The sequence below is a fragment of the Macrobrachium rosenbergii genome, chromosome 40 (genome assembly GCF_040412425.1).
Source record: "Macrobrachium rosenbergii isolate ZJJX-2024 chromosome 40, ASM4041242v1, whole genome shotgun sequence".
Classification (NCBI taxonomy): Eukaryota; Metazoa; Arthropoda; class Malacostraca; order Decapoda; family Palaemonidae; genus Macrobrachium; species Macrobrachium rosenbergii.
In genome coordinates, this window is record NC_089780.1 from 20,507,666 (window position 1) to 20,517,665 (window position 10,000).

Genomic DNA, 10,000 nt, shown 5'->3' on the forward strand with positions numbered 1-10,000 from the left:
CCGCTGTAAATACAGTAATCTGGATAAGGAGAAATGCAATAGTTCTGAATATTATCACGCGGATGGATGTTAAACATGGCTTGGAATATCCGTAGAGTGTATGGCTGTATGCCGAGAGTCAGAAACTCTACGGATGTATCCCGCCGTGTTTAACTTCCATCCGCGTGATTACAGTATTTAAAGAACTCTCGCTTTTCTCCTTATCCAGATTATTTACATCGCCCAGCTCTTAGCAGATATCAGACTTCAAGACAAGAGAACAGTAAGAGGAATTGAAAGGACCTTACATGTAATCATTTCCACTGATGCTGCCATTCTTTTTAACAGAACATGCCTAAAAGAGTGTCTAAGCACTTCAAATAATAATAATAATAATAATAATAATAATAATAATAATAATAATAATAATAATAATAATAATAATAATAATCTTTTTATTATTACTATTTTATCTCGATCGATCATGACGATGTTAGTTAATAAATACTTATTAATAATAGCTTCATTAAACGAGTGAAAAAATAATTACATGTATCGAGTCAACGCAACAGCGTCATCATTAACTGGTAAAAATATTCAAAGCTAGATTGACCTTGTTAAACTATTAATACCCATTTCATTCATAAATGTTAGGGAAATACAAAACTCAACCTCTGAAAAAGATGAAATTTCATTTGGCTTTATTTTCTGAAACGTTCGTCGATAAACTCTGGTTCCCCTCTCTTTCATCTGTACAAATCTACCCACTAATCTGTCTGACTGTCTGTCTGTGTCACCCCCTCTCGTTCATTGCCAGTTCTTATGTAGGTTTCGGTAATTTGATTAATTCGGTTATTTCGTTAGTCGTTACTTCATAATATTCACGCATGGTGTAGATTAGATGAGGTTAATTGGGAATCCCTGTGTATAAAGCATGCACTATATATATATATATATATATATATATATATATATATATATATATATATATATATATATATATATATGTGTGTGTGTGTGTGTTTATATACACACATATATATATATATATATATATATATATATATATATATATATATATATATATATATATATATATATATATATATGTGTGTGTGTGTGTGTGTGTGTGTGTGTGTGTGTGTGTGTGTATGTATGTATGTGTGTGTGCGTGTGCATATGTACATATATATTTTGTATAATATATTCAAGCTCTCAATACAGCGTCTGAGGAAAATGTAACCGCCCACCAGAATTAAAAGACCAGAGAAAGTGACATACATATACATTTGAAGGTGAAAGAAAATTGCAGTTGAGTCAAATTAACCAGGAGGAAATCGAAAAAGTCAAAACTTCTTCTTTTCTTCTTCTCTGAAGCCAGAATAGAGAGAGCGCGCGCAGCAGCAAAAGGGAGAGAAGAATCCAATGCTGTCGTTCCCGTGTTGCTCCAATAAAAAAGGAGCCTTACAACGGCTCCCCGAGGAACGGGGCGCTGTAACGCAGAATTGAAAAAGAATGGCAGCCCACGAAAAAAAGGGGAATTTCCTACAATCTCTCTCTTCATGTCTATATTTTTTTTTCTAGAAAAAAACTCCTCTTCTGGTCTCGGTTTGGCTTCTATTTTTACGCTCTGCCTCCAATTTTTTGTTTTTTTATTGGATTGTGGGAGAGGATCACCTATGATGCGTTTCGTGGTTTTTTTGTGTTTCTGGAAGGCAATGTTGTGCTTTCTGTATGTTTAAGAATTGCATGTGAATACTTCATATGAATGAAGTATTCATTCATATCGTCAAGACATAGACAGATGGATAAACTAGGAAATGTCTTAAGGAAAATTAACCTTGCTTGATAAAACCACGGTTTTATGAAAGGAAAATATGAAAAGATGTCAACATATCACACACTAAAACGTTATACATTTCGCCACAAAAGGAAACAAGTGTTATTACACAATGGTCATAGGTCCACTAATCTTTAAGATTAATTTTTTTATATTCGTTCATCGAAAATTTACAAAGCCGTGGCAGCTAGGTAAATAGCTATATAACCAATGTTACCAACAATCGATATTATTTCCCTTTAGGCCTAATACTTGAAACTGCACTGAACGTAAATCTAGAAAGATTTTGAAAGAATGCCAGGTTGCCGTTTTCTCCATTTCCCATTTTATTTTATTTTATTTTTTTTTTTTTGCCAAATTTCAAACTAATAGATATCAAGAATAATACTTCTTACGGGTGGCAAAATTGAACACTGATTGTTGATGTATGTATATATATATATATATATATATATATATATATATATATATATATATATATATATATATATATATATATATATATATATATATAGAAGACAGTTGAAGGAGGAAGTACATCTCAGGTAGTCCATAAAATAAATTTATTACGACGTTTCAAAACACAAATGTTTCATTTTCAAGCTATAAAGATAAAAAACAATAAAATTAACATTAAAAGCGATAAAATGCACATACAGGACATAATACATTATATATAGCAAAATCAAAACTAGTTGTGGCAGGACCAACCATCAAGAGAGGAAGGAAGGACCGAAGTCAGAAGGAACAAACCAGAGACGACAAAAGGCAACAGCTCACGTAAGGTAAAGAGTTGTCGAGGAAGACTGTGTGTTCAATTGGGGAACAAGTTGTTTAATAAACAAGGATTCCTGGATTGTCAGTAGTTTGCCATTCGGTGCCCGTCCCAATATTTCAAAATCTTTGTATTGTATGCTATGTTTGCATTTATAGGCGTGTTGCCTGATGTTGGAAAATTCAGGACTAGCAAGTTTGCTACCAGTTCGATAGCTAACGCCCTTATGGGAATCAATTCTGACCCTCAGTAACCTCTGTGTGGATCCCACGTAGGTCCCTAGATTACATCTAGGGCAATTGAACTTGTACACAACGCATGAGGTCATCAGTTGGTCAAGTTTATCTTTAAATTTAAACAAACTACCCAAGGTAAGTGGATTTGTCGGGATGGTATTAAATTTAATAGCTGGTATATAATTAGATACGAGTTTTCTAAGTACAACATAGAAATTTTGGTCATGGATCAAAGGTGCATTTGCATAAAACGGAAGTTTAGGCACATTAGGTACGGCGACTTTTGGAATAAAAACGTTGTTAAGAAGTTTAAAAACATACCTGTGATAAAGTGTGGTGGGAAAATAATTACTTGTAAAATATTGATGCAAGAAGCGGATTTCCTCGTGAAAAAACTCCCAAACTAGATGTCAATGAGAAGGCACGATGAAGTAATGTAAATAAAGAGTTTAATTTAAAGCCGTAAAAACAATGACTATAAAAATTTGAACCTAATCCTGTAAAAGTTTTCTTCCTGGAAACCGAAGTGTTAAAATGATCATACTGTCGTAAGACTAAAACATCTAAGAAAGGTAGTTTATTATCACTTTCACACTCCATAGTAAATTTTATATGTGGGTGTACCCTATTAATAAAATCAAGAAACCTTTCAGCGTCATACTTGGATTTAAAAAGAGCAAAGGTATCGTCAACGTACCTTTTGTAGAACAGCGGATGGTAACTCAAGGGGCAAGTGTCTAAAAAATGCTCCTCCAGGGAGCACATAAAAATGCCTGCAAATATGGGCCCTAATGGAGAACCCATAGCCATACCATCTATTTGAGAGTAACAATTGTTATTAAAAATGAAGGCAGTGTCCTGCACTGCCAGTTGCAATAGTTTCTTAAAATCAGACTTATTAAAATTATTAAAAAGAGAGTCGGTTTCAGGAAAGAGTTTTTTGACGATAATTTCAATAGTTTCATTCACAGGTACGTTGGTAAACAAGGACTCAACATCATAACTGACCATAAAGAGGTCTGAGTCCTGGCTAAGTATGGCTTCTTTGAAGTGGAGCGAATTTTTTATATTATATTCATTTTCTATCAGGGGTGAAAGCAGGGGAACAAGGAACTTAGCTAACCTGTAATTCGGGGTATCGTATGACGCTAGTATAGGTCTGATGGGAAGCCCTTCTTTTTGTGTTTTAGGAAGTCCATACATAATGCCATAAGTAGAACCGGTACTTTAAAGAGAATGGTATTTTTCCTCAGTTATAATATTCTTATTTTTAAGACACTTTAAAAATCTGTTGATCCGGTCTTCAATTTTAAAAATGGTTGCAAAGTCTGGTTTACCTAGGAGTTTGAATTTAGTGTTGTCTTTTAAAATATTTTCAACCTTGTCAATATAATCTGATTTGTTTAGTAAGACAACGCCCTTACTTTTGTCTGGACGAGTGATAACTAAGGTGTCATTCTTAGCTATTTTCTTAAGTATGTGCAAGTCTTTTCTAGAGAAAAAAGGAGCCCAGTGGGTTGTAAGTTTGTTAAAGGTATTTTGTGCTAGAACCTGTCATTTTGTACGTAATCCTGGAATGTCAAAATTAATATTCAGATTGATTAACCTGGAAAAAATCATTTCAAGCGAACTATAGAATTGATTGTAATTGGGTTTGTAACAGGGCAAACCGAAATCCAAACCAAAAGACAAGAGGAATTCTTCCCTTTGGGTTAATTTATAACTAGAGAAATTGAACACAGTTTTCTTGTTGGAATTGAATATAGGTATATTGATACCAAGTTTGGACAGTTTCCTCTTGTGAACCAACCGGACTTCTGAAACAAAGCTTTCCATATTTTTATTGAGCAAATATTTAAAAATAAAACAATCGACAAATGACAAATTATGAATAACAGTTTTTTGCAATGTCTCGGCTTGAGTTGTTAGCTTATTAATGACTTTCCATTTGTAATAGTTTTTTAGCAGCTTCTTCATAAAAATGTGTGTGATACAGGGATGACTTATACAATTTAAATTTAACAAAATTAGGTACAATCTGGTTGAGGCTACAGTACTGTAAGAATTCTAGATCACATTCGGCCTTCCTCAGTTCCTTAAGGGCTTTTTTCTAAAGATCGACAGGAAGTCTTGAAGGCGGGTCCATATTTGCTGTAAATGAAGGCGTGAATATTTTGATATCCTCGGAGACGAATCCTTGTGATGAAAAGAAGAACAAATAAAAATCGGGAATACATCGTCGTGGAGGAGGTCTGGACAGCATCCGGAGAGCGAATCCAATATATGATGTTCTAAGATGTACTTAGAAAACTCGTATCTAATTATATACCAGCTATTAAATTTAATACCATCCCGACAAATCCACTTACCTTGGGTAGTTTGTTTAAATTTAAAGATAAAACTTGACCCTCTGATGACCTCATGCGTTGTGTACAAGTTCAATTGCCCTAGATGTAATCTAGGGACCTACGTGGGATCCACACAGAGGTTACTGAGGGTCAGAATTGATTCCCATAAGGGCGTTAACTATCGAACTGGTAGCAAACTTGCTAGTCCTGAATTTTCCAACATCAGGCAACACGCCTATAAATGCAAACATAGCATACAATACAAAGATTTTGAAATATTGGGACGGGCACCGAATGGCAAACTACTGACAATCCAGGAATCCTTGTTTATTAAACAACTTGTTCCCCAATTGAACACACAGTCTTCCTCGACAACTCTTTACCTTACGTGAGCTGTTGCCTTTTGTCGTCTCTGGTTTGTTCCTTCTGACTTCGGTCCTTCCTTCCTCTCTTGATGGTTGGTCCTGCCACAACTAGTTTTGAATTTTGCTATATATAATGTATTATGTCCTGTATGTGCATTTTATCGCTTTTAATGTTAATTTTATTGTTTTTTATCTTTATAGCTTGAAAATGAAACCTTTGTGTTTTGAAACGTCGTAATAAATGTATTTTATGAACCACCTGAGATGTACTTCCTCCTTCAACCGTCTTCTATTGTTCGAGTTACTAGTAACCACCACATCTTAGAACGTATACAAACATACATACATACATACATAAACAGCAAGAAAACACGGAGGAGAACTCAAACAAGAACAGATGACAATCTGTATGAGTAATCCAGCCTCCCCAGTTGTAGTGGAAATTATCAAGGGTTTGCGATCTCTCTCTCTCTCTCTCTCTCTCTCTCTCTCTCTCTCTCTCTCTCTCTCTCTCTCTCTCTCTCTCTCTCTCTCTCTCAACCCCTTTAAAGATAAGCTGGATTCAAAGGCATTCTTTCCCACTCCCATGAATATTTCCCCTAAGATACGGGTTCCCATGTAGGGGGATGTATAATCTGCGGAGTTCCAACACTGGAGATGAGTTCGCAAAATGGAAGTTGTGATTTAAATTTAAATATTAGTGAAAGCAGCGCATTGAGGTAAATTGTTATAGGCTTTGTAAATATGATATTCGATATATATATATATATATATTATATATATATATATATATATATATATATATATATATATATATATATATATATATATATATATAATACATTTATATACACATGTATATATACATTTATATATATGTGCGTTTATGTGTGTTTTGGTGTGGTCTTGGCACTCTAGTAAAATAGTGCAAATGTGCGCATTAAGAAAATGGTTATTTAAAAATGTCTTCATAAACATAATATTCGTGGTCAGGTCGGCAACGTGACCTCCTTGTGATTATGGTGATGCGGGTTCGTTTCCCGCGACCGGCCATCACAGTCTCTTCAATTTCTTGCGTTTGGATCTTACGGCTTTGTAGTTACAAGCATATCCAAAAAGCGCGAAGAATTCGAGAAGTTAAGAGGGCATTGTGGCTCTTAGAATTACATATGTGGTAAAAGTGACCAGTAGATTCTACATATATATATATATATATATATATATATATATATATATATATATATATATATATATATATATATATATATATATATATATATATATATATATATATATACGTCGAATGTAATGCAAGTAAAAATCTTAAATCTTAACTATATACCTGCGGCAGTCCATATGCAGTGATATATTGGGGTAATCAAGGAAAGAGTTCCTTAACAAAATATTACGAAGGGACGAATAGTCACTGAATAGAGAAATGAATAGATAAGGAAATCAAAGAAGTAATAAATAGTATGTCAAAAGAAAGGCTGAATTTTTACGATTCGAAAAAAAGAAACATTATATCCGATACCACCATGAAAAATAAAATATATATTAATTTTACAAAACAAATTGTTCATCAGACTTAAACTTGACATAATGGAAAACCCATTCCGGACGGGCATTTTAAATACGTCAGTAATATCCTTCATATTTTCGATGATACCTAATTAAAGAGGATCACACGTACCTGATTCGCCAGATGTTATTCGACCCGATGTTATTTCACTATGATAAAAGAAAGTGTAGTCCGATTGTCGCTCATTATGTGTTATATATATATATATATATATATATATATATATATATATATATATATATATATATATATATATATATTATATATATATATATATATATATATATATATATATATATATATATATATATATATATATATCACACATTACCACAGGTGAAAAATAAGAAAGGGTGTAGGTCTGACCGGTTTCGACTTTATTTCCAAGCCATTGACGAAGGACTGATACAGAGTGAGAAGTCACAAATATATATACTACAAGAACAATGCTGACGAACATACACACACCGTTGAGGCTCCATATCCCCACTCAGGCCGGTGTCCCGAGGTAGGGTGGCCTTTAAAAACTCATTTGGCTAAAAATCACAATAGACTCTCAGGGGACATTGCTGATAAACAGAGAGTCTGTTGTGATTTTTAGCCAAATGAGTTTTAAAGGCCACCCTACCTCGACACCGGCCTGAGTGGGGATATGGAGCCTCCTAACGGTTGTGTATGTTCTGTCAGTATTGTTCTTGTAGTATATATATTTGTGACTTCTCACACTCTGTATCAGTCCTTCGTCAATGGCTTGGAAATAAAGTCGAAACCGGTCAGGACCTACACCCTGTTTCTTATTTTTCACCTGTAATGTGTGATAAATGAATCACGTACAAAAGTGATAATAATCATATATATATATATATATATATATATATATATATATATATATATATATATATATGTATATATATATGTATATATATATGTGTATATATATATATGTATATATATATATATATATATATATATATATATATATATATATATATATATATATATATATAGTGAGGATTGAAAGGGATTTTATCAACTGTTAGACATCAGTAGGTCAAGGGGGTGAAGGATCAGTCCTTTATTCCTTTTCAAAGTACTTTATTATTGCTGAGACGTTTCAAGCCGTAAAATTCCAATTTGCAAGCTATAAAAAGAGAAGACAGAAGTTAAAATAACAAACTCGGACTGAAAATTAAGTTAAAAAAATTATATACAAAAATGTAAATGACAAGTACAAAGGCTTGGGAGGAGTGATTGCCATAAGGTGCTGAAGGCACAGACCGAGTGACAATTCGGGCCGGGTTCAGCTTCGACTTAGACTCACGAGAGATACAGAGGTGTTGAGGAAGACTGGGTGTGTAACTATGGAACTGCTAAGGGATTCAGAGCCGAGGAAACACGGTTTTTCGGCAATACATTTTTATCAAAGTATCGGATAAAGGTGAAAGCTTGCAAGTGTATAATTTATAACCCTACCTAATTTTTACAAGTGTTATGTAGTACCTAAGCTCGATAGTTTTGATATTTATAGAGTAAAATGAAGTCGCCGATGCCGGAACCGAGAAAATCACAGACAAGGATCCTAGAAAAATTCGTTACGTAAAGGTAATATGACGTCATGAGGCTCCTCCCATCCACCAGGTAAGCGGTGAATGGTTATGTTACAGTCCAGGCTTCATCCACCAGGTAAGCGGTGTATGGATATGCTTACAGTCCAGGCTTCAACAAATTCGATAATGGCCAGCAGGATATGGAATTGTTCCTGTGGTTGCAAGACTGCATTTGTGCTACAGCTGGCCACTTTGTATACAAGCGAGAAGACCCGTGGCAAGATTTACTATAGCGTGAATAGGTAATTATTTCTATAGTGGGTAATAATAGCTACTTGACCACCCCAGAAGTGTGGGTAGGAGCTGTTGTTAGACAATCTCGAGCTCTTCCTCGAGAGTAACTATGAAGACATTTTGTAAATAAATTATGTATAGTGTTAGACGTTTTATTTGTATATCTAAAACAATTATTAAAATACAATAATTATAACAATGTGTTCCTCATTCAAATTGATTCCAGTATATTTTCATTTCCATGCATATCAATATAAATCGTGTTACATTTGATTGACGTTAAGTAGGTAAATAATAGCTTGCCCTCAGAATCATGACTCCTACCATTACCTTTTATTTGCAGCGAGTAGGCTATACGAGCTCTGTTTAGGGTATGATATAAATAAAAAAAAACAAAGAAAAATAGTAGTGGGTTACATTAACTGAAATAAAACAATGGCGTTGACCATTACACCTCTAACAATTGAGGGAAATGAGGTATCATTGCTTTTCATTTGAATTTTACTTCTAGTGACCGCTCCAGACTTGCTGCAAATAGAACTATAGTTATAGTGTCGAAACCTGAGGTAAAACATAACGGATGGTCTTTTTGTATTCCCGCCCTGAATAGATGCAGATCTAACAAATGAACTATAGACTGGTTCATTATGTGGATGAATTACATACACTGAATTATTTGTAAAGTAGAAACAATACGAATATCACGAAAATGGAAGAATTCCACGCCAACAATTTAGTCCCAATAACTTCTGTGGAAGTTGCGATGAAACCTCCACAAAATAATAATAATAATAATAATAATAATAATAATAATAATAATAATAATAATAATAATAATAATAACAAAACAACGCACGGACAGTACATGAGCCAGGCTAAAGAACTGGCCAGCGATGAAGCATGGCAGTGGCTACAGAGGGGAGAACTCAAGAAGGAAACACAAGGAATGCTAACAGCGGCACAAGATCAGCCCTAAGAACCAGATACGTCCAAAGAACAATAGATGGAAATAACATCTCACCCATATGCAGGAA

General features: G+C 34.0%; 1 long non-coding RNA gene across 4 annotated transcripts in view; it reads left to right on the forward strand.

The window, feature by feature from the left end:
- LOC136826221 (uncharacterized) overlaps positions 1–10,000 on the forward strand; it is a 516,569-nt gene that overhangs the window by 378,862 nt on the left and 127,707 nt on the right. The window lies entirely within an intron of this gene.